The sequence below is a fragment of the Macaca fascicularis genome, chromosome 18 (genome assembly GCF_037993035.2).
Source record: "Macaca fascicularis isolate 582-1 chromosome 18, T2T-MFA8v1.1".
Taxonomy (NCBI): Eukaryota; Metazoa; Chordata; class Mammalia; order Primates; family Cercopithecidae; genus Macaca; species Macaca fascicularis.
In genome coordinates this window covers 22,092,253-22,114,888 of record NC_088392.1, presented here as the reverse complement: position 1 = coordinate 22,114,888, position 22,636 = coordinate 22,092,253, and the positions used below count along the sequence as shown (strand labels likewise).

Sequence of the window (22,636 nt, the reverse complement as noted above, 5' to 3'; positions counted from 1 at the left end):
AAAACCCCCAAACCTTATAGGTGTTAATCCCGGTGTTCTGAGCACTTAACTTTTAGATTTTTTTTTTTTTTTTTTTTTTGAGACAGAGTCTCTGTTGCCCAGGCTGGAGTGGAGTGACGTGATATCAGCTCACTGCAACCTCTACCTCCCAGGTTCAAGCAATTCTCCTGCCTCAGCCTCCTGAGTAGCTGGGATTATGGGCGCCTGCCACCACACCCAGGTAATTTTTGTATTTTTAGTAGAGACAGGGTTTCATCATGTTGGTCAGGCTGGTCTTGAACTCCTGACTTCAAGTGATCCACCCGCCCTAGCCTCCCAAGGTGCTGGGATTACAGGTGTGAGCCACCACACCTGGCTGACACACAGGACTTAGATGAGGAGGTGGGGAAGGGTGAGGAGAGTCTTCCAGAAAGCAGGGCTGGCCTGTGTGCAAGCCTGACAGTGACAGAAAGTAGGTGTCATTCAAAGAACAAAAAGGCAAGCCTGGATCTTGAAACGTGAGGATGGAGGGGCGGGGACATGGGCAGGCAAATGGGTTGAATCGTGAAGAACCTTCTAAATCACAGGTACAATCTGGACCTCATTCTAAGGACAATTGAGTCATCTGGAAACCTTTGAGCAGAAGAGTGACAAGATGGTATCATTGGAAAGATTCCTCAAGGTTTAGTGTGCAGAATGCATTGAAAGTTGGCCAGGTTGGAGGCAAGGACTCAGTGACCAGTTCCACACTGGGACGATGGGCCTGAGGTTGGGTGTGCGTGGTCAGCCGAAAGAAGGGATCGGGATCAACAGACACTTGAGAGGTAGCACCCTCCCAGCCTGTGGTGATGGAGCAGATGAGAGGGAATGAGGGTCATTTTCTGAGAGGGCAGGTACTGCGGAGATGAATCTGGTTGGGTGGGCGTCTTGGGTTGCGGTGCTGGAAACACACCCTGAGTAATCTTTGGAGATACGCTTGTGAGGGACTGAGGAAGGCAGGATTAGACAGGAGGAGTTGACCCTCAGTGTTATGGTGATTGAGGCCTCAGCCAATTTACACGGAGCTCTGGGGCTGGGATGACCCTTCAGAGTTGGCCCAAATAAAGGCAACAGGGCCAAGTTTTTCTCTCTCTACATCGGCCAGATGTTGGCTGTTTCTTGGAAGTGGGTATAGCCTCGGGCAAGACAGTTTCCAAGAACTGTCACAAGACAGTGGCCAAAGCAATTTGCAGTGAGGGACTCAGCTGTGAGTAGTCAGCAGCCAATATTCTTAGCAGTTAGGGGATGGGGGTGTACACCCTGAAGAGAGAACCTAGACAAAACACTACTGTATCCACTACAATAGCAAAAAAGCTTAGGTTTAATTGGGGATATATTTACTTTCAGGTGCCTCTGGGTTCATTATCCATTCCTTAGTTCACTGATGATTAATGTCAGTTATGGGATGTTCAAAGCATTGTGCCAAGTGGTGGGGATGGCAGGGATGATGAGGGCAGGATGGGAAGATGAAGTCAATATTAGTGCATGCATAGTGCTCAGGTAGTGTCCACACTGCAGGAGACCAGTGATATTCCTTCTCAGGAGGAACTGGGTCTCCATTTCCTGTGTGTTCCCTTCTCCTTCAGGTAGGCCCTCAAAGGATTAAGCCTTTTCCTTTCTCAGATACCTTCCTAGGTCCTTCTTTCTCTTCTCCTCCTCTAAGACTTAGAGAGTAGAGAACAAACCCAAACACAAGTTTCTTTTAAGGAAGCCCAGATGTAATACAAAAAAGTTACAAAGGGTTAGGAAATCTTATAAAGTTCTCTACAGATTTCTCCTTTGGCCCAGTTTCTGCAGATGAACCTTTTTTTTTTTTTTTTTTTTTTGAGACAGAGTCTCGCTCTGTCGCCCAGGCTGGAGTGCAGTGGCCGGATCTCAGCTCACTGCAAGCTCCGCCTCCCGGGTTTACGCCATTCTCCTGCCTCAGCCTCCCGAGTAGCTGGGACTACAGGCGCCCGCCACCTCGCCCGGCTAGTTTTTTTGTATTTTTTTTTTTTTTTTAGTAGAGACGGGGTTTCACCGTGTTAGCCAGGATAGTCTCGATTTCCTAACCTCGTGATCCGCCCATCTCGGCCTCCCAAAGTGCTGGGATTACAGGCTTGAGCCACCGCGCCCGGCCTCTGCAGATGAATCTTTACCAGGATCCGAATCCCCATACTTCTGGCTCTCCTTTGACTCCTGAAAGGAGGGCTCATAGAAACTACCCACTTTCTTCTGTCCCTACCCTTCTCAACTCTTTCCTTGGACAAGGCCAGCTTTCCAGCATTTACGCCTAAAGAGACAGCAGGAGGTAAGGATTAGTGGATTCATCCAGTAGCCAGGACCTAGGAGGTCATTCAAATATCTAGGGGCCTCCTAAATAATGCCCAATGCTGAGCCCAACCCCCACCTGCTTGGGGTCTGTCGGTGAATGGCCTTTGCAGGCATTTCCAAACTGAGGTTCAGAAAAGGAGAGGTGGTTTTGCCACAGAAATCTATTCATGAAATCTCTAGCAAAGGATAAGGGGAATCCTCTACAGGCTATTTCTGGCAGGCTACTAATAATTTAGACTTGGTTATGATTTCTTTCAAGGGTATGTTTTTGAATATAAAAAAACCTGATTCTATCCATATTTTGATGTTCTTAAAAGGAAAAGGTAGATTTTTTTTTTTTGTCCTTTTTCTTTGCTGGCTACCCTGCTACAAATCTTTAAATTATGATGCTAGGATTGAACAGTGTCATAATTTCTTTAAAAAGAAGCTAACACATTTAACCTATTAATATCTCTATAAACTCCTAGGTGTAGCTTGGTTTCGAGCTAAAAATGTGTAGTTCAAGGCATGAGACTGCTCGGTTTAGGCGTAGTTAGTTCCACAGGGCCTCTGGGTGGTGAGATAAAGAAAAGGCGTTTCCTTTTTTCCTTCCACTTTCCCTCCAGGAACCCACCTTTTGTGTGCTCTACCTAACATACGAATTTCCTAATTTCATAAGGGCATTTGGAGGGAAAGTATGATGATATTTACATGCTTCTGCAAAGCCGGCTTCCAGCCACAAAAGATTAAAGAAAAAAAGCTAGGATTTTGCAATACACTGATTGGAGGAAAAGCCAAGACTTTGAGAGTTAGCAATAAAAACAGCAACAACAAAATCCCAAAGGGTTTGGAATTCCTTTAGTTTCTATTTGGCATAAGAATCATATGATTTCTTTGTTCTGCCCTTCTTTATCGACTGCACTCAAATGATAGTTTTATTTCATTCTTGCAGTCAAGTGACTGGTTCTATTGTTGCTCAAAGCAGAGAGGTGCACAAGAGAGCCTTATATATGTAGAATAATAGAATGAACCTTTTTGTATTGTGTTTTTGGAAGATGGGTAGTGTCCGCTTTTTAAAACAAACAAACAAAAAAACCCAGACTAAAATGCTGTCTTTTCAGCTGTGAAATTTAATGATTTTGCAAAATGGACTAAGACGGGTGCTTTGCTCTTAACTATTGGTTTACCTGGCAAAGGGGTTTCTCTGAAATCCTTTATAAAAATAGAACTGAGATAACTTGCAATAAAGTATCTTTTACTTTTTGTTTATGATATTTAAAAGCAGATGCAATATTATTTGTTGCCATCTGTGCAAATGATCAATTGTGCTTCTAGACCAAATATCTTCCAGCCGAGGCTCCGGCTAAATCACTAGGCTTTGTACAAAGCCCTGCTCAAAAAAGTATTTGGCACGATGAAGCCACGAAGCAGTTGTATAGCTGAAGGCTCTTTATGATAAGCATTTCAGACTTTAGTTTTGGTAGTACAACTCTTGTAACCATTCAAAGGCTGCTTTGCTGTCATTTCAACTCTTAAGAGAAGGGAATGGGGGAGGGGCAAGAGAGTATTTTAAGTAAACAAATATCCCAAATCCATGAAACCTAGAATTTATCATGGTATGTACATTATTAAATTCCATATATTGTAAACTGTGTAGCATGTCAAGATTTCAAATTAGCAGGTCCTAGTGTACTCTTCAATGCACATACGGTTTTTACATGCATATTAATAAAGGCCCATCTTTGGGAGAAGAAAAAGGGCTCCCTTTCAAATGAAATCAAGCCCAGGTAAAGTTGAAACCCAACCCACAGAGTACTGGCACCGTTTTCAGGCCAAAAGAAGACAAGGGTTTCAATTTCATCATCTTGTAATGCTGATAAATGGGATGCTGTGACTGGCAAAATTTGCAGATTACATAGGTCTTTTTAAACGTGTGTAAATATGCAAATATGTATTCCAATTTATGTGCAATTCCAAACAATTTGCTGTTTGAAATTAAAGACCAACGACTCTTCTGTGAGACAATAATTCGGGTCATTTACATGAAAAGTCTTAAATAGCAAAAATGCTACTTGCAATTTACATCATACAGTGCTCCCATCACAGAGAACAATGGCGTCCTCAATGGAAGTTAACGCAGTAGAGAGGTATACTGAGATTTTTAAAACTTTTCAGCACACTTCGCAAATACTAACCAATCAATCCAATTTAAAATGAAACAGAAATGCTTCTTATGCTTGGAGTCATCACTGCTACTTGAGTGTTGTTTTGTGTTTTCAGATTCCGATCAAACAGGAGTGAACCTTTTTAAGAGGTTATGGTGACATTTTTTCAGATCCTTCCATTTTGTCCTATTTCTAGTGTCAGCACCATTAGCTTGACTTGGGGGTTTCTGTCTGGTTTTAAAAACCTTTCAATGGAGTGCACGTCTGTGAACAATAAAGGAACCAGGACACGGGGCTGGGAGAACAGCATACCTCATCTGGAATGGAAATCTATCGTCTCTCGCCCTTGCATAGGTCACGATTATACACCTCCGTGACCTTTAGCAGGCTTACATATGTATCTTTTTGTGTTCCGTAGGCTATGACCACCTGCTGTATGTACAATATGTGCTTGTTACATTTGTACACCGTCTCCCTTCTAGAATTTAAAGACCTAGCTATTACATCTTGTTTACTCAATATCATTCCCCCATTAAGGGAAAAAAAAAAAAAAACCTACATGAACTGAACATGCCATGTTTCAATCTGGCCCCAGTGGCTTTTTCTCTGAAAGCAAACGTGTGTCTTTTACACCAGGGCTTTCTCCCCACCCCAGGGGGTGTCTTCCATTCTTTTGTGGCTCAGTTGAAGGGGAAAAGGGCTCCAAACCACTAACTAACCAGAGGAGAGCCCCTTCTTCCACCTCCAGGGAGAATTTCAGATTTAATTTGTCTGAAGATAGCGTGCTCTCTTCTTACTTATTTGCCACCATTACGAGGAGAACAAAACACCACCTTGGCTTCAAGATCCTGGGTAGAGGCTCACGGTCTTTTCAACCATCTTTGGCGAGGCCTTGCTTCCTTCCACTCGAGTAAGTCGCGGCTTGGGGCCACGGAAAGGACTGGGTGAGAGCCCGCAATGTCGTTGGAAAAAAGCAGCCCTCCCTGCGCCCCCTCACCAGCCCCACCACCCCGCTCCGCTCCCGGGGCGAAGCCGCGAGCCGGCGGCCCCGTATGGGCGAGACTTGGCAGGTCCGCGGGGCGCTTTCTCGCCGCCGCCGGACTCCGGGCTCCGCAGCGGCCGGGCGTCGGCGCCCGCCGGCCGCGGGGCTTCGCGCTGCCGCCGCCCGGCTCCAGGAGCCTCCCTTCCCCCACCGGCCGCCCCCTCCCCCTCGCCCGCGCTCCCTTTTGTTCGCTCGCCGCCCGGGCCGAGCCGCCGCCGCCGCCGCCCGGGCCCGCACCCCCAGCCGTAGGCCCCGGCGTGGCGGGCCGGCCGCCGCCGCCGCCGCGCGGCCTAGAGCGCGGTGCCCGGGGAGGCGCGGGGCCCGGGCCGGGCGCTCGGCGAGGCCCGGCGGCGGCGGCGGCGGCCGGGGAGCCCGGGAGGCGGCGGCGGCGGCGAGGCCGCTCCACCGCACACGCACACACAGACCCCGGCAGCGGGAACGCAGATGACACGCCCGTAACATGGAAGCCGCCGCCGCCGCCGCCGCCGCCGCTCCGACGACAGCAGCAGCAGCCACAGCAGCAGCCGCCGGCGGCGCCGCGCTGAACAAAGGTCATCCGAGCTGCGGCCCAGACGCCCAGGCTTGACCGCCGCGAAGGCCAACCCCGGGAAGGGGGTGGGTGTGCGCCTCTGGGGGTGCGGGGCGGCGGGGGGCGGCCGGGGCGAGCGAGGGGCGCAGGGCAGCCGGACGCCGGGGCGCGGGTGGGCGCCGGGCAGAGGCGGGGCGCGGCCCCTCGTGCCCACTCCTGCGGCGGGGTGAGCGCGTGAGGCTCAGGCCCCTGGGCCTGCCCGCAGTGGCCTGTCCCACCCTGGCCTTGGGGACAGCCGGCCTTCGCGCCCCGCCAGTTGGCTTGGGGGGCCGAGGAGGAGCCGCCCGGGCTAGGCCCCGCAGGTTCCGAGAGGGGGGCCACGTGAGCGTGGCTCTCCTACTCCCCCCGCCGGCGCCGGCCGGGCACAGATGCGTTTCCAGAGGCCTCCGTGCCCCCTCTCCCACTGGCCCTGCCTTCGCCCCCCGCCCCCTCCCCAGACAGCCCCAGTTTTCTTCCCCCGAGGTGAAGGGATTTGGACTTCTCCCCCCAGGTGCTTGAAAGAAGAGAAGGTTGGAGGAGGAGGAGGAGACTGGGGGGCTGCTGGTGGTGGTGACAGGGCTGGGAGAGAGAGGAGAGGGACGGAAGGGAGGAGGGGGCTGGGTGGGGTGGGGGTGACAGCAGAGAGGAGCCTGGTCAACAAGCCAGCACCACTGTGCTAGGAGGCCAGGCCGGCTCTGCAGCCGACGCATCCCGTGTGAGCAGACACACATAGCTCGCTTTCTTGGGGGCTCTTTGTCAGCCACCAACACAGAGAGCACACACTGACACACACGTACACAAAGATCTGAGCCAGGTTGTGGGAGGTAAGTGGGGGAAGGAGAAGGAGGGGGAAACAGTGTCTGCGGTGGGCTGTGGGGTGGAGGGGAGGGGGGATGGGCCCTGAGGGGCTCTGGGGTGCTTGCGAGGTGAGCATTTCCAAGGCTGTGTGCTCGTGGGGTGGGGGGACACACGATGACCTTCCCCTCCTCAGGAAGACCTAAGAGGGAAGAGCAACCCCCAGCGAGATCCCCCCTGTGCTGATGATTTTCAGGGACTTGTTGGCAACTCAGCGAGGGTTGCCATAGCTTTTTTATGTAGGGTGACCAGAACCGGCTGAAACTGGTTTGAGGCAGATCAGCTCCTGAACACAATGCAGTCACTGAGCTACTACAGTAGGATAGCAGCTTCCTCCCTTCATGGCAGCCAAAAGCAGAGGAGCTTGCAGGAAGGTACCATCCCTACACAGTATGTGAATGCACACTTAGACACCACACAGCACTGGTACGTGACTAATGGAGCCCTAAAAGATTCTGGGTAGAGAAGATGGAAAAAAAAGGTGCAGGTTTGCAGGGTCTGAGATTCCTTGGGCTTTTCCTGCCTTTTTCTTTTGCTTAAGGGATGGACAAGGAGCTGAGATTTATGACCCTTATTAGAGAAAAAAAAATGTGCCTTGCTAGGGTGGGGACACTTGGTTGATGCAGTCTCTCTCTGTCTTTCTTGGTGTTTTTAACAAAACAAAACCAAAGTGAACTGAGGGGTTTGTAATGGTAGTTTGTTTGTTGCTGGAGAATGCTACTTTGCATGCTTTTTTTCTCTTGCAGGGTTATGTTCTGTTTTGTGCTTTTTCTTTTAGAAGCTACTAAAGGGTGTTGGGGATGCTTCTGACTATTATGAAGGCCAAAAGGTAACAATATTGTTCTAGGAAATGAGCATAAATGCATTCCAGTGATGCTGTGAGCCATACATGCTGTCTTTTTTTTCCTTGTAGGCCTGTTGACTGGGGCTGCTTTTAACCCTTTCCTATTTGCTGAGAATGCAGCCGTGTGACAGTAACTGAACATTGGTCTAAAGTCTTTCCAAAAGGTCAAGGTTCACAAGGTGAGATATGCTGTTTTGAGCATGAATTTAAATATTTATTTGCAGATCCATTTAGACAGAGACGGACCGTGGATGGCTACCCAGGAGATAAAATTGGGTTCAGAGTGGAGAAGAAATGCTCTTAATGTTATCCCAGTTTAATGGGATTAGAGTGACTTTATGATGGTATTGCGATCAAGGCGAAATCTGAATGCCTTCATTAAATCGCCTGTGTCTGGGCAATTGGGAGAGTCAGGCCTGGAAGGAAGCGAGTGTGGAGAATGGTAGGCGTCAGGGCCTTGTGGAGAATGTGCTGTTTTGCATAAGACGAAAGCAGTACACATGTGGCATTTTCCCGATGATTATAAGAAAAGGAAGGGCTTCACCAAATCGAGGCAGCCTAGCCACCTTTTTAGGATTTGAGGAGTCTGAAGGTAGATTTGCCTTTTGTTCATTCATCACCTTTCTTTTACCTTGCTCTCTTGTGTTAACCTGAAAGGTTTTTCACTCCGAGTCAAGTGGTGGAATGTCTTTTATTGATTTTGGGGGCTGTTGACGGTGAGTTCGCCATTGGATTCTTTGTGGCATATGTTTAATGTGGAATACTAATGCAATACCAGGAGGAGCCGGGTAGTCTGGCTTCATCTGTGAAAAGATGCCTGTTAACTCAAAGCTGTACTGGAATGGGTGGTAGAAAATGTCTGATGCCTTTAAAGATCGCAGTTAGGTTTGAGCAGGGATTTTAACGCACCCTCCAAAACCAGAGGTTGGAGTGGAGAGGAGAGAAGGAAGGAGTAAGGAGACTAGCAAAGTGAAGAACAAAGGCTGAGGGGGCTTACAAGGGAACACTCAACATTTTGCCTTGGGTTCCTTGTGAAAAGAAGTGCAACTTCCCCAAACAGGAAACCAGCAGAGCTCCAGAATGGGATCCAGTGTGATCTCAACAACAGATAGAACTGGTCCTGCCTTTCTGTTGGTTTTGGGTAAAAGTACAGTCAAGAGGAGCCCATAGAAGACATGATTGAAAATAAAATTTTCCCCTACTTCGAAGTGGGCATTTTGTTCCTCTCCGTGTTCAGCAGGATAGGGGCTTTTCAGCAATGCCGAGGATCTTGGAATTGGTTAAGTTGTGTGCTGGCAGTTGGTGGGCAGGATATCTGCAGTGAAGGACGTCAAGTATGCAAGGGTTTTATTGTTAAACTGTTTTTCATTTGGCTACAGAACATCCACTGTGTGATAAAACTGGCAAAAGGGAAACAAGAGTGCATGGTTAGCTCAGGATACTTTATGGAGTATTTAATAGAGATAAATGTAATCTCGGACGGATATACCAGTAAATAGCTTACATGATGGAACAAAATTCTTTACAAATCACTGTGCTAAAATTGGTTTTCAATTCTCCATCATTTCTGACTGCCAGAGGTTCTGTGGATGAGTGTGGCAGGAATATGCTTGCGAAGCAGATCTGAATCCACGCTGCGTGGTGTGCTGCTCCTGCATTTCTGATGGCAACTAAAACTCAGATGGCTAATATGATAAACCTTAATTAGCTTAATACAATAAGCTGTTTTATCATTTAGTCCTTCATTCTTGTCTTTTGAGAGTCAGTGATTTTTATTTAACTTTGACAGCCAAACCCTTGCCACGGCTATACACTGCGAATATGTTTTTAAAAAAACCTCTTCATAGAGCATTGCGTGTCATGGAATGTTCTGGTTTTCTGTCTTGGTGGTTCTCAGCTTTGTTCCTCTCCCTCCCCCTTGAAGTCTCCTGAAGATAGCATTTGTTTTTGCATTTAGACCAGTCTTTCCAGCTGCAAATGCTGCTGAGGGTTGGAGAGCTGGTTCTCTGGGGCGGGAGTCATGAGCTCATCTTGGATTGGAGCTTGTCTCAGGTGTTGATCTCATGCTGAGGTGTAACAATGTAGCAGGCCCAGGCCTCCCTGGATGGGGAGAGTCTTCTGGGCTGGGGAATGTGGATGTGAGTGTGCGGGATGAGCTAGGACATGTTCCTTCCTGGGAGAGCCAGGGGGGACCCTGTGTCTGCAGTGCCTGTCACTGTGGAGCCCAGAGCCCAGCCCCTGCTCAGCAGTGCCTGTAGCAGGAGGCTCTAAGGATGACCTACGGTCCATCCCCTCCGGAGCAGGAATGTGTGGGTTTGGCTGAGGAGGGCACACTGGAAATAAAGTGTAACTGGGTGTTGAACCCTTCTTGTTTTTATCCTTTGCCTATTCAGAGTCATTTTTTCCATGTTAAAGAACATTGGAGCCAGGGCGTTTGGAACTCTCAGCGCAACCTGGTTCAGGAGCACACACACTCTCTTTTTCTTCTGCTCTTTTCTCTCAGCGATTCCCTGCCCCCACCCACCTTGACTCATTTGAAGGAAGGTCTAGGAAGGAGGTTGCCAACTTGGCAGTGGAATCTTCCGATGCCTTTGACTAGGAGTTAGAATTTTAGGGTTTGTGTTGTCCCATCTCCCATTTATTTCGGATCTTGAAATGTTCTCTTGGACTTTGCTGTGCAATACAGTTGCTCTCCAGTTGGCTTTGAACAACCTTTACTGTATCTTTGGTAGAACGCCAACTGGCTGTTCACACCTGGAGCAGAGGTTGCCAGTACGAGGGAACTGACTCCTTCATTCCCCATCATTGACTTCTAATCCCAGGACCATCGGAACAAGAACTACTGACTTGATAAACATTATGGAAACACACACCTTTGTGTTCATTTTATTTTAGGGCTGATCTTTAACCAAGTCATGGTTAAATAATTAACTTAAAAAATTTTTAAATTTGTGTACAGTAAAATTTACTCTGTGGTGTACAGTTTTGTGGGTTTTGGCATATGTATAGAGTCACTTATCCACCACCACAGGCAAAGCAGAACAGGCCGATCACACCAGAGCATTTCCTCTTGCCACCCCTCTGTAGCCAGCCTCTCCTACCCCTGGCATCCACTGCCCCACTACAGGGACATGGTTCTCTCTTCCTAGAGCTTGGGCTTTCCCAGAATGTCAGATAGATAGCAAGATGCGTTTCAGATTCATCCATATCACTCTGTGTTTCGATACTTGGTTCTTTGTCATTGCTGAGTAGTATTCTGCTGTATGGATGTACCACAGTGTATTCATTTGCTGGGTGAAGGACATTAGGGTTGTTTCCAGTTTTTGGTAATTGTGAGTAAAGTTGCTGTAAACATTTGTGTGAACAGGTTTTTGTGTGAACATAAGTTTTTATTTTTATTTTTTGCTAAATGCAGTCACGTGTCGATTAATGCGGGGGTACATTCTGAGAAATGTATCATTAGACAGTTTTGTCATTGTGCAAACATCATAGAATGTACTTACACAAACCTAGATGGTGTAGCCTACTATAGCCTACTGTATACCTAGGCTATATGGTGTAGCCCATTGCTCTTACGTTGTAAACCTATACAGCATGTTACTGTACTGCATACTGTAGGCAATTTTAACACAATGGTAACTGTTTTGTGTTTCTGACCAATCTAAACATATAAAGGGTACGGGAAAAATACGGTATTCTCATCTTATGGGATCGCTGTGTGTACGTGGGCCACTGTTGACCAAAACGTTGGTTTGTATTGCGTGACTGTTCTTAGAATTGGGATGGCTGGGATCATACGGTACATACGTAAGAGTTAGAAGTTTCAATGAAAGGAAATTCAACTCATTGTAACTCACAAAAAAGATCTAGCCTTGACAGCTGCAGTTAAGACTCCCGGAGAAAGAGATCATAGTGAACATTGTCTGAAGACACACGAGAGATGATCACGATAATAGAACACTCTCTAATGGGATGACATGCTTTATAACCCTGAACTAATCAGAATTAGCCAAAAGTGGAAACAAAAAACTGCAAGTGGTAAAATATTCTTTATTTCCTGCAGCAATTATTTTTAATCTCTTCGGAAACATTTGGCAATCTAATTTTTACGTTCAGGTTCAATAACACACAAAACAAGAATAGAATTGAAATTTTGGAAAGTGATACCAAAGATCTTTGTTGAAATCTTAGTTGTGTGTAAACAACTTCTGAATTATAATTTGATTTATGGACTGCCAAAGTATTGTTGTCATTTTATTATTAATATTTGAAGTTTTTCAGCTTTTATGTGTTTTTAGGAACAGAAAATGTTTAAGCAATATTCAGTGAAAGCAGTGAAGAGGGGAGATTTTGGAAGATTTGTTTGGAAGATTTGGTTTTTTTTCTTTTTTCGTTTGTGAGATGGAATCTTGCTTTATTGCCCAGGCTGGAGTTTAGTAGCGTGATCTCGGCTCACTGCAACCTCTGTCTCCCAGGTTCAAGCGATTCTCCTGCCTCAGTCTCCTGAGTAGCTGGGATTACAGGTGAGCGCCACCATGCCCGGCTAATTTTTTGTAATTTTAGTAGAGACAGGGTTTCACCATGTTGGTTAGGCTGGTCTCGAACGCCTGACCTTGTGATCTGCTCGCCTCAGCCTCCCAAAGTACTGGGATTACAGGCGTGAGCCACTGTGCCCAGCCCAAGTTTTTTTTTTTTTTTTTTTTTTTTTTTTTTTTTTTTAAGGATAAAATAGCTTTCGGGAGTGGGAAGAACCGACAAAGGTAATGGTGGTACAGAGGAGGGAGGGGAGCCCGAGAAGTGGGACATGATGTTAACCTGGGGATTGCCTTGCCATTTAACAGACGCTTACTGAGTGTTTAAGCACTGAGCATTGTGCTAAGCACAGGGAGTGCAGAGGGAAAAGGGCCCCAGGGAGAAAAATCTAGTGGAAGGAGCCCCCAGAAGCTATGATAGGAATGTGAATAGGCCATCTCATGCCAAGCGTCCACAGAGGAGCTGTGAAAGACCAGTAGGACTATGTGAGGCAGGCAGAGCCTGGGAGAGCATGTAAGTCCATGCAGCACACGTGGAAAGGCCTGGGGAGAGCTTGGTGTTTTGAGTGGGGTGTGGGCGTGCCAGGGGATGGAGCTGGAAGGCAGTTGAGGGCCACCTGATGAGGCCTTTTGGTGCAGTCCCTTGAGGGTGGACTTCTGTATAGGCAGGAAAGACAGACCTTTCGTTACAAAGGTCCTGTGGCAGCCCCATGGAGGATGGAATAGCGGCCGTACAGGCTGGAGGTAGGGAGACCAAAGAGGGAACCAGCAATCCAGGAGAGAAAGGATGAGGCCCTTTCATCCCAGTTGTTGTTTGTGGGGATGGAGTGGTAGGTGGGGGCTGCTTCAGGGGGCCAGGTAGTCCCTGATTGGAGGAGTAAGGCTGCCTCTTAGATGGCTGTCTGGGGACTGCTTGGAGACTGGGTGTTCCTGTCTTTGAGATAGCAAATTCCGAAGGCAGAATAGATTTGGAAGAGTGGAGGTGGAGGGACTTGATATAGTGAGTTCAGTTTTGGGCTCCAGTTGCCTCCGGCTCTGTGAGCCTGGAATTTAGGAGGGTTGCTTGGGCTGGAGGTCAAGATTGGTAGTAATGAGCATACAGTAGAGAGGATAGAAGAAAGGTGTTTTAAAAGGGGCTGGGTTTGGGTCCCCTAAGAAAATGGCTTATGTAGTAAAAACCATAAAAGAAGCGGCAAGGGTGGCTGAAGAACTTAGAATGTATGCTTTAGCAAGTTGGAGGGCAGAAGATTCCCAGGAAGGTAGAAAATGATACCAGTAGCTAAAACCTGCAGATGCTGCAGTAGGTGATGGCACTTTATGTCTGTTATCCCTTTTTTTTTTTTTTTTTTAATGATTTTTAAACCTTTTCTTAGAGATGGCGTCCTGCTATGTTGCCCAGATTGAACTCAAACTAGCTGGACTTGAGCTCCTGGGCTCAAGGGATCCTCCTGCCTCGGCCTCCCAAGTAGCCAAGTAGCTGGCACTTGGCACTTGGCACAGGCATGCACCACTGCACCAACTGTTATGTTACCTCATTTGATACCGAAATGATGAGAGGAGCTGTACATGCTTATCCCTGTGGTACCAGTGGGGAAACAGACAGAGACCCTCCCAGCTTGTAAGTGGAAGTGGAAACAGGATTTGAAACATGCTCCTTCTCACTGTGCTGTTCTGCCTTGAGGGAGCACAGTTGGTGGACTGAGGGGTGAACATGGAAGCTATTTCAGGGTGTGGAGGCCAGGAGGTGCCCATAGAGGGCACAGCAGGTGCTAAACGGCGAAGACACTGACGCCGTTCACGTTGGAGGTGATAGCTGATGACTGCCAGAGTGAGAATATGCAGTGGAGAAGTTTGAGATACATTCAAGGCATTTGTATTTAGCCAGATTTTCCTGATTGTAGTCAGCACAGAGAGCAGAGCATCTGTATTTGCACCAGAGACAGCTCTAGAAATAGCATGTTGAAAAGACTTATTTTATTGGGTACTGGGGTGAGGATACAGATTAGAAGGGAGAAGGGCTAGAAAGATGTATTTGTTTTATGTATTTGAAAAGGCTGAGAAAATCAAAGCAAATTGAAAGTGGTGCCGAGAAGAATCTTTTGTTCCAGCAATAAATAAACACAGTTTAAAGAATTCTTTGAATCATCTTCTACGGCAGGAAGTTCTAAATTCTGGCTGTTTTATAATGAGGGAGAGCAAATTCTGTTTAAATCTGGAGACTGAAATAAGTAATTTTTAGACACAGAGCGGCTTTTTTAGCTGTCTCACATATTCCTTACGAAGGATCACTCTTTAAGGATGGTCTTCAGGGGCCCCAAATGCAGATTTTGTATTCTTCTGTTTTCAGTCAGTTATTATTACAGCTTTACATAATTAGAGCTTTTAGACATCTTGAGTGATCCGGGGAGACCTAAAGATAAAATCAGGGTGTTGTGGTTCTTGAACTGTTTTCTTACCATCAGCCTTTGCATTTTGGGACACAAACTCCTCCTTTCCCCAAGGCTGACTCCCGGGGCTAGTAATGGGTATTGATTTTATCATTTTTCTTTTGTGAGGAAGAAATTCTTTCTAGGGATTTGAATAGCAAGAATTAGATCATTGAAAAACCTAATAAGGTTGGAAAATTCAAAGCCCTCTGTTGTAAAGGACCCCATAGCTAGAAGTACTTCACACATTTGTAGTTATCTCATTTTCTACAGGGGGCCGACATTGGAGGATGGGGCTATCAGGTAGCCAATAGCAGGTTTAGAACTGGAAGCCAGCACTATAGTTCTAGCCCAAGACAGAGTTCATCATTACCTTCTCTCTGCCTTCCAAAATTTATCTTTGTTTTTTTTTTGAGACCAAGTTTTGCTCTGTCACCCAGGGCTGGAGTGCAGTGGCGTGATCTCGGTTCACTGCAACCTCTACCTCCCGGGTTCAAGCGATTCTCCTGCCGCAGCCTCCTGAGTAGCTGGGATTACAGGCATGTGCTACCACGCCTGGCTAATTTTGTTCATTTTTTGTAGAGACAAGATCTCTCTATGTTGCCCAGGCTGGTCTCAAACACCGGGGCTCAAGTTATCTGCCTTCCTTGACCTCCCAAAGTGCTGGAATCAGAGGCGTGAGTCACTGTGCCCAGCTATCTTTTGTTTTGATGGTATTTAATCCACCTTCTATTTATAATCTTTATGTGAACCTGAAAACACAAGTTGATTAAGCTTTACCCAGGTACTTGTTGAGAAGCTGGTCTTTAATGGTTTTGCTGATTTTTTTTTTTTCTGAGATGAAATCTTGCTCTGTCGCCCATGCTGGAGTACAATGGCGCAATCTCAGCTCACTGCAACCTCTGCTTCCTGGGTTCAAGCAGTTCTCCTGCTTCAGCCTCCTGAAAGTAGCTGGGATTACAGGTGCCTGCCACCATGCCTGGCTAATTTTTTGTAATTTTAGTAGAGATGGGGTAACACCATGTCTCGATCTCCTGACTTCAGGTGATCCACCCACCTCAGCCTCCTAAAGCGCTGGGATGACAGGTTCGTGAGCTGACACCTGGCTGGTTTCGCTGATTTAACCTAGCAAGAATGGGAGAGGTAATTTGAAAACTGATTTTGCTTTGTGTTCTAGTGAAATCTGGGTGATAAAGGCCATTGAGATTTTCTTTTTTTTCTTTTTTTTTTTTTTGAGACGGAGTCTCATCCTTGTCACCCAGCCTGCAGTGCGGTGGTGTGATCTTGGCTCACTGCAACCTCCATTTCCCGGGTTCAAGTGATTCTCCTGCCTCAGCTCCTGAGTAGCTGGGATTACAGGCGCCGGACACCACGCCCGGCTAATTTTGCATTTTTAGTAGAGATGGGGTTTCTCCATGTTGGCCAGGCTGGTCTCGAACTCCCCACCTCAGGTGATCCACCTGCTTTGGCCTCCCAAAGTGCTGGGATTACAGGCATGAGCCTCTGCGCCCGGCCAGGCCATGGAGATTTTCATTTGCCTTTGCCTAGCTCTCAATGATAAAAACCTGGTTGCCTAAATGTCAATGATATAAACCTGTGTTTTGCCACGTACTAGCTGCGGGACCTTGAACAGGTTACGTAAATTCTAAACCATACGCTTCCTGAGGGTGGGTTGTTAGGAGGATTAAATGCATATAAAGTGTTTAGCAGAATATGTGTGGTAAGTCCTTCCTACAATCTTAGCTGTTGTTTTGTGGTCTTTGGTCTCTGTTTTGGGAGAGTAGCCTTAGTTTTAGCACTTTTTTTTTTTCTTTCTTGGAGGGTGTTATCTCCTGTCCTGCCTTACCTCCTTGGCAAGTAAATTTGTTTTTCACCACGAAAACAGACTGTGTGTCTCCCTCCTTGTCTCTAGGTCTTCAGTTACACCTGCCCTATATCAGGTTAAAAGTGGGTGAAATGTAGGCACAAGGGTAGTGTATTTGTTCCTGCTTGGCTCTACTTTCATTTGTGGTTGGAGAATCTTGTCTGAATTTTGTTTTTATTTATGTTTTATTTTATATATTTTTTTGAGACAGAGTTTTGCTCTTGTTGCCCAGGCTGGAGTGCAATGGCATGATCTTGGCTCACTGCAACCCCTGCTTTCCAGGTTCAAGCGATTCTCCTGTCTCAGCCTCCTGAGTAGCTGGAATTACAGGCGCCCACCACCATGCCCAACTGATTTTTGTGTTTTTAGTAGAGATGGGGTTTCACCATGTTGGTCAGGCTGGTCTAGAACTCCTGACCTCAGGCGATCCACCCTCCTCGACCTCCCAAAGTGCTGGGATTACAGGTGTGAGCCACCGCGCCCGGCTTGAATTTTGTATTTATAATCTAGTACTTGAACTTTTTTTTGCTCCTGGAAAAATTTTCCATTGAGTGGCTGTACTTTAGGTTCGTTGTCTGTGGGTGCAATTTGTGTTGACCGAAGTTCAAAACAAAACTTGATTGTGAAAATATGCCAGGTTAGCAAAAGCTGATATTCTGACCCTTTCCCCCGGCACTTCGCTTCCCACGTTTGACAATGCCTAGATACTTATATTCTGCACACTGGGATTTGGGGGTGATAGAAGGGTGAGTGGAGAAGGATCTATGGATAATTATATTATTTCTGGAATTACCCTGTTCAGTGATATGGTAGCACTAGCCACATACGACTACTAAGTGCTTGAAATACGGCAAATCCTAGTTGAAATAAGCTGTAAATATAAGATACATATCAGGTTTTGAAGACATAATGGAAAAAGACAAAATATCTTGTTAGTTTTTTATATTGATTACACGTTGAATTCATAACATTTTGGCTATTTCACCTTCTTCCCCTCTTTTTTTCTCCTTTTCAAAAAATTAAAATTTTTTTTCCTAGTGATGAGTGTCGTGCTGTGTTGCCCAGGCTGGTCTCAAACTTCTAGACTCTAGTGATCTTTCCCACTCGGCCTCCCAAAGTGTTGGGATTATGGGCATGAGCCACTGTGCCCGGTCCTTTTTTTCCTCTTTTTAAAATATGACCGCTAGAAAATGTAAAACTAGATACGTGGCTTTCACTTACACTTCCCTTGGGCAATGCTGTTCTGGAATAGTGGGTGGACGTTTAAATAAATTTAGCAATGAAATTTCTCTGGTGCCCTGCAGCATTCACATTTGTTGATAACTTTAGTCTGTCCTTCTGTTGACAAAGATAGTGCTAGTTTGGCCCCTTTTTCTCTCTCAGGTGTTCCTAATTCACCTGTCTCCATCACGGGTCTACACAGCCACGCTGGGTTGGTGTTTGCTAAGGGAACCAGTGTTTATCACAGGTTTGCTGTGTGCTGGATGCCGTACACTCACTATCCCCTGTAAGGTTATACCTCACATCCCTGTTGAGACTCAGAGCTTGAATGACCAGCTGAAGAATGTTCCACTAGTAGGTGATCGACCCTAGATTTGAACCAGGGTCTGGCCAGCTTTGAAGTTCTTTTCTGTTTTCCACCACTTTGTGCATCTTTTCTGTGTAAAAGCTCTGGCTTGCTGCTGGTGTTCTGTACCTCTCAGGAGCCCTTGTTGTCTAGAGTGTACTTCTCACACTTTAGTTTGCATACAAGTCACTTGGGGATCTTATTAAAATACAGATAATGTTTTAGTAGGACTGGGATGAGCCCAAGACTCTGCATTTCTGAGTAGCCTCCTGGTGCTGTTGACCTTGCTGGTTCATGGCCTGTCATGCTCTGAGTAGCAAGGCTCTCTGCTCCTCCCTTGGTCTTGGACCTGCTTCCTCTCTGCTTCCAAAGTGATCGGATTCTCCAGGCTTTCCCTGACACCACAGGGACTTACCCTCTAGCTTGGCATGTGGTGCTAGCAGTGAGCAGACATGGGGGCCAGAACTGTTTTTTTGATCACAGATGCCTAGTTCTGGCATGAATGCTGATTTCTGAGTACTCAAGATCTGACTGGATCCTGGGTTTATTCCTTTTCCTACGTTCCTGCATTACTCCACCTTTGATATTGTGATCCCTTTGACACTTGTAGTCTGATAAGATGGAAGATAATTTTAATATTATGATTACATCCAGGAGATGTGGCAGAGGTGCCTGTTACGACTTCATGAAGACTGTCAGGCCTTAGATCAGCAGACAAGTGACTTTGGGCCTAGTGCAGTGGCTCACGCCTGTAATCCCAGCACTGTGGGAGGCTGAGGCTGAGGCTGAGGTGGGAAGATCGCTTGAGGCCAGGAGTTTGAGACCAGCCTGGGCAACATGGTGAGACCCGTCTCTACAAGAAATAAAATTAGCTGGCTGTGGTGGTGTGCACCTGAGTCCTAGCTACTTAGGAGACTGAGGCAAGAGGATCACTTGAACCCAGGAGTTAGAGGCTGCAGTGAGCTGGGATCACACTATTGCATTCCAGCCTAGGCGACAGAGTGAGACCTTGTCTCAAGAAAAAAAAAGCAGAAAAGAAAAGTGACTGTGCCATATTTGGTTCAGGGATTCAGTATCCAGTGAGAGATGCGGACTGAAGGCGGTTAGCCTGCCACTGTTTCTGCCCCCTTGCCTGATGAGGAATAGGAAATATTCCTCATAGGAAATAGGAATAGGAAAACTTGGGAGTTTTCCTTACAATGGGGGTTAGAAGAGCCGCTTCATGTAGCAGTGTTGGAAAATGGCTAGTCACATCACCTCTCCAGCATGTGATGGAGACCCACCATTGGGTCCTTGGGTGAAGCTGTCCTGGGGAAGGTTGCTTGGGGCCTGGACCAAACAGGAGATTGAGTTGCAGGAAGGAGTTCATTGTGTTACGTGTTTAAACTCTTATGTGAGAGACTGGAAAATTTTACTTAGTGGGTTTATTTTACTTTGGGAAGGCACATGGATTGAATCAGCTACAGCAATGAAGCGATGTCTGTTGCATGAGTTCAGTTCCCTTCCCTATCTCTGTACAAGAAAGTCTGCCATTTCACAGGCATGCCAGTTGAAATTTAGATCTTTTTTTTTTTTTTTTTTTTTTTTTTGAGACGGAGTCTCGCTCTGTCACCCAGGCTGGAGTGCGGTGGCCGGATCTCAGCTCACTGCAAGCTCCGCCTCCCGGGTTCACGCCATTCTCCTGCCTCAGCCTCCCGAGTAGCTGGGACTATAGGCGCCCGCCACCTCGCCCGGCTAGTTTTTTGTATTTTTTAGTAGAGACAGGGTTTCACCGTGTTAGCCAGGATAGGAAATTTAGATCTTATTGGACATCTGGGCACTGAGAGTTCTGTGTTATATGAACCTGGCACGCTGAATTGGATTTATTAATTGTTGGCTAAGTCTGTCAGCTCCCTGTGCTATGCAGAATCCTGTGCCTGGCATGGTGACAGTATCTGCTTTGGACCTGTGAGTGTGGCCCTTATGGAGTCACAGATTGTCGGAAGGGGAGTGGAGTGGGGTTTGGAAGAATAGGGACAAGGCTGGGTGTGTCCTAAGGATGGTCAAGGCTGTGGGGCCAGTCCTAGAGGAAGGAAGTGTAATTATGGGGAAAGTTAGTCACAGTAGGGGGTGAGTTCAGAATGTAGCTAGGGCAGAATGTTGCCATAGCATGCCAAGAGTCAGGGTAAGTTACCAGTCAGAGACTGGGCAGGTTGGCTGGGCATGGTGGCTCACGCCTGTAATCCCAGCACTTTGGGAGGCTGAGGTGGGCAGATCAGTAGAGGTCAGGAGTTTGAGACCAGCCTGGCCAACATGGTGAAACCCAGTCTCTACTAAAACTACAAAAAATAGCTAGGTGTGGTGGTGTGCACCTGTATTCCCAGCTACTCGGGAGGCTGAGTCAGGAGAATCGCCTGAACCTGGGAGGCAGAAGTTGCAGTGAGCCAAGATTGAGCCACTGCACTCCAGCCTGGGCGACACAGCAAGACTCCATCTCAAAAAAAAAAAACAAAAAAAAAACAGTTTGCAGGTAGACCTTCCTAGGACATCGGAAGGCCAAAGATTATGGGCACGAGTCCAGTGAAATAGGCAAGGACAGGAACACATACAGATGCAGGACAGATGGCTGTGTGCAAGTGGAGGATGGCAGGAGTTGGCAGTCCGAGAGATCTGTGATCGTGGTGCTGACAGGAGAGGCCCTCTGAAGGACCGTGGGATGAGTGAGTGAGTTGGTGAATGAATGAAGACCATATGAGCTACCAGTTCCAGTGATCACTGGATAACTGCAGCCTGAAGCAGAACCAACTTCACCCAGCCTTCACATGGAGTGGTGACTGAGGGCCCTGTGGCCCAGGTGGCTGAGGTGAAGGGTGTGCATTGGGAGAGGTAGTAGCTCCTTTCCTGGCAAAATTCATACGAGAAGGCTCTGAAAGACTAGGTTGTTTAGAGTTTGCATGATTTGTAGGACATGATCAAGCTATGCAGTAAGAAAGGCAGCTCATTCTGAGGCCCAGGGTTAGCATCTGTCAGGAGGACTTGACATCAGGAACTCAAGCGTCATCTTGCACTAAGCTTACTCCGCATTCTTTTGAGGACTACATGGCCTTGGTTGTCTCTTTTGCTTCCCCTTTAGTAGAATGTCTTTCCTATACACATGGCCAAACAATGCTGTTCCACAGCCCCTGCGTCTCCATGTCCTCATTTGAAATACTAGTGGACATCACCTGTAGTCCTCTGTCCTACTTGCAGTTCTCTAGGCCAAAAATCTCACTGGACCTGGTCTAATCAGCTGTGGAGGGAAGGGTTGTTCTTGTTCTTAACCCTAAATAGGCAACAGTAACCTTCTGTGAAGGTGGCCAGTGGGCTTGTGAGACATGCCCAGCGGGGCCTGCTACAGTAGGAGCCATAGAGGCATATCTGATACATTAGCGTCTCCTGTGTCTGGCCAAGGCATTCCTCATTTTAAAATGGGATGCTTTCTAGAGAATGTCATTGTGAGAAAAAAAATCTTTGTTCAGACATTGGCAAAACAATTAAGTAAATGAGTAAAGTCAATGAGAAATGAGCTATGCATGTTTATGAGGTAAGTGTAACAAGCTGGCGGCAAAAAGGCAATGCAAGTGGTGGCTGCCTTTTTTATTTTTTTGAGACGGAGTCTCGCTCTGTTGCCCAGGCTGGAGTGCAGTGACGCAGTGTCAGCTCACTGCAACCTCTGCCTCCTGGATTCTCCTGCCTCAGCCTCCCAAGTAGCTGAGATTACAGGCGCTTGCCACCACACCCGGCTAGTTTTTTTTGTATATTTAGTAGAGACAGGGTTTCACGATGTTGACCAGGCTGGTCTTGAACTCCTGACATTGTGATCCACCTGGCTCGGCCTCCCAAAGCGCTGGGATTACAGGTGTGAGCCACCACGCCTGGCTGTTGGCAGCTGCCTTTGTCTATAGCATGTACTCTTTTTCATATATAAAAACAACACTGTTGGCCAATGGTTCTTTTTTCAGTGGTAGGGATGGATTTTCCTTAGTTCATTCCATCTTTCATCTGTTCCCCTTACAGCCTTGAGCACAGAGTTGTTACTTGACTGTACTGTTTTAGGGGTGTAGTTTGTAGCTTTGCCTTAATTCATTATTGTGAGAAAAGAACTTACCAGTAAGTAAATTGGATTTGTGTCCTTAACTTTTAACACTGTTTTCTGACATGCTTATGTGGATTCTAGGTGCAAGGACAGGACGAATACAAAAAAGGGAAGGATTGGATCCAAAGAGAGGTTCTGAAAAAGGTGTTTTGGTGGAAGTGTGAAAAAAGAGAGGCACGGAGTTGGACAAAAAGATGATCCAGAGAGGGAATGGCGGGAACACTTAGTTAGCAGGAGAAGAAAGTGTTTGCAGAGGCCACTGAGCATAGCTGTCTGACTCGATAGACATTTGTTTGCTAAGACACGATGAAAAGCAAGAGTTGCAATGAAGATGAGCTAACGGGTGACT

At 46.9% G+C, this 22,636-nt stretch overlaps 1 protein-coding gene across 50 annotated transcripts in view; it reads left to right on the top strand.

The window, feature by feature from the left end:
• The first annotated feature begins 5,062 nt into the window (after positions 1-5,062).
• Positions 5,063-22,636, top strand: part of ZNF532 (zinc finger protein 532) — a 128,305-nt gene continuing 110,731 nt past the window's right edge. For 10 of the 50 annotated variants that reach the window (XR_012427106.1, XR_012427102.1, XM_074022425.1 and 7 more), the window contains exons 1-3: positions 6,013-6,132; positions 7,719-7,769; positions 7,854-7,963. The gene's annotated coding sequence lies outside the window, so the exon portion shown is untranslated. Of the gene's footprint in view, positions 5,386-6,012; positions 6,133-7,256; positions 7,770-7,853; positions 7,964-22,636 lie in introns of those variants that run through there. The other 40 variants (XR_012427104.1, XM_074022426.1, XM_065533729.1 and 37 more) reach the window with 12 other exon arrangements.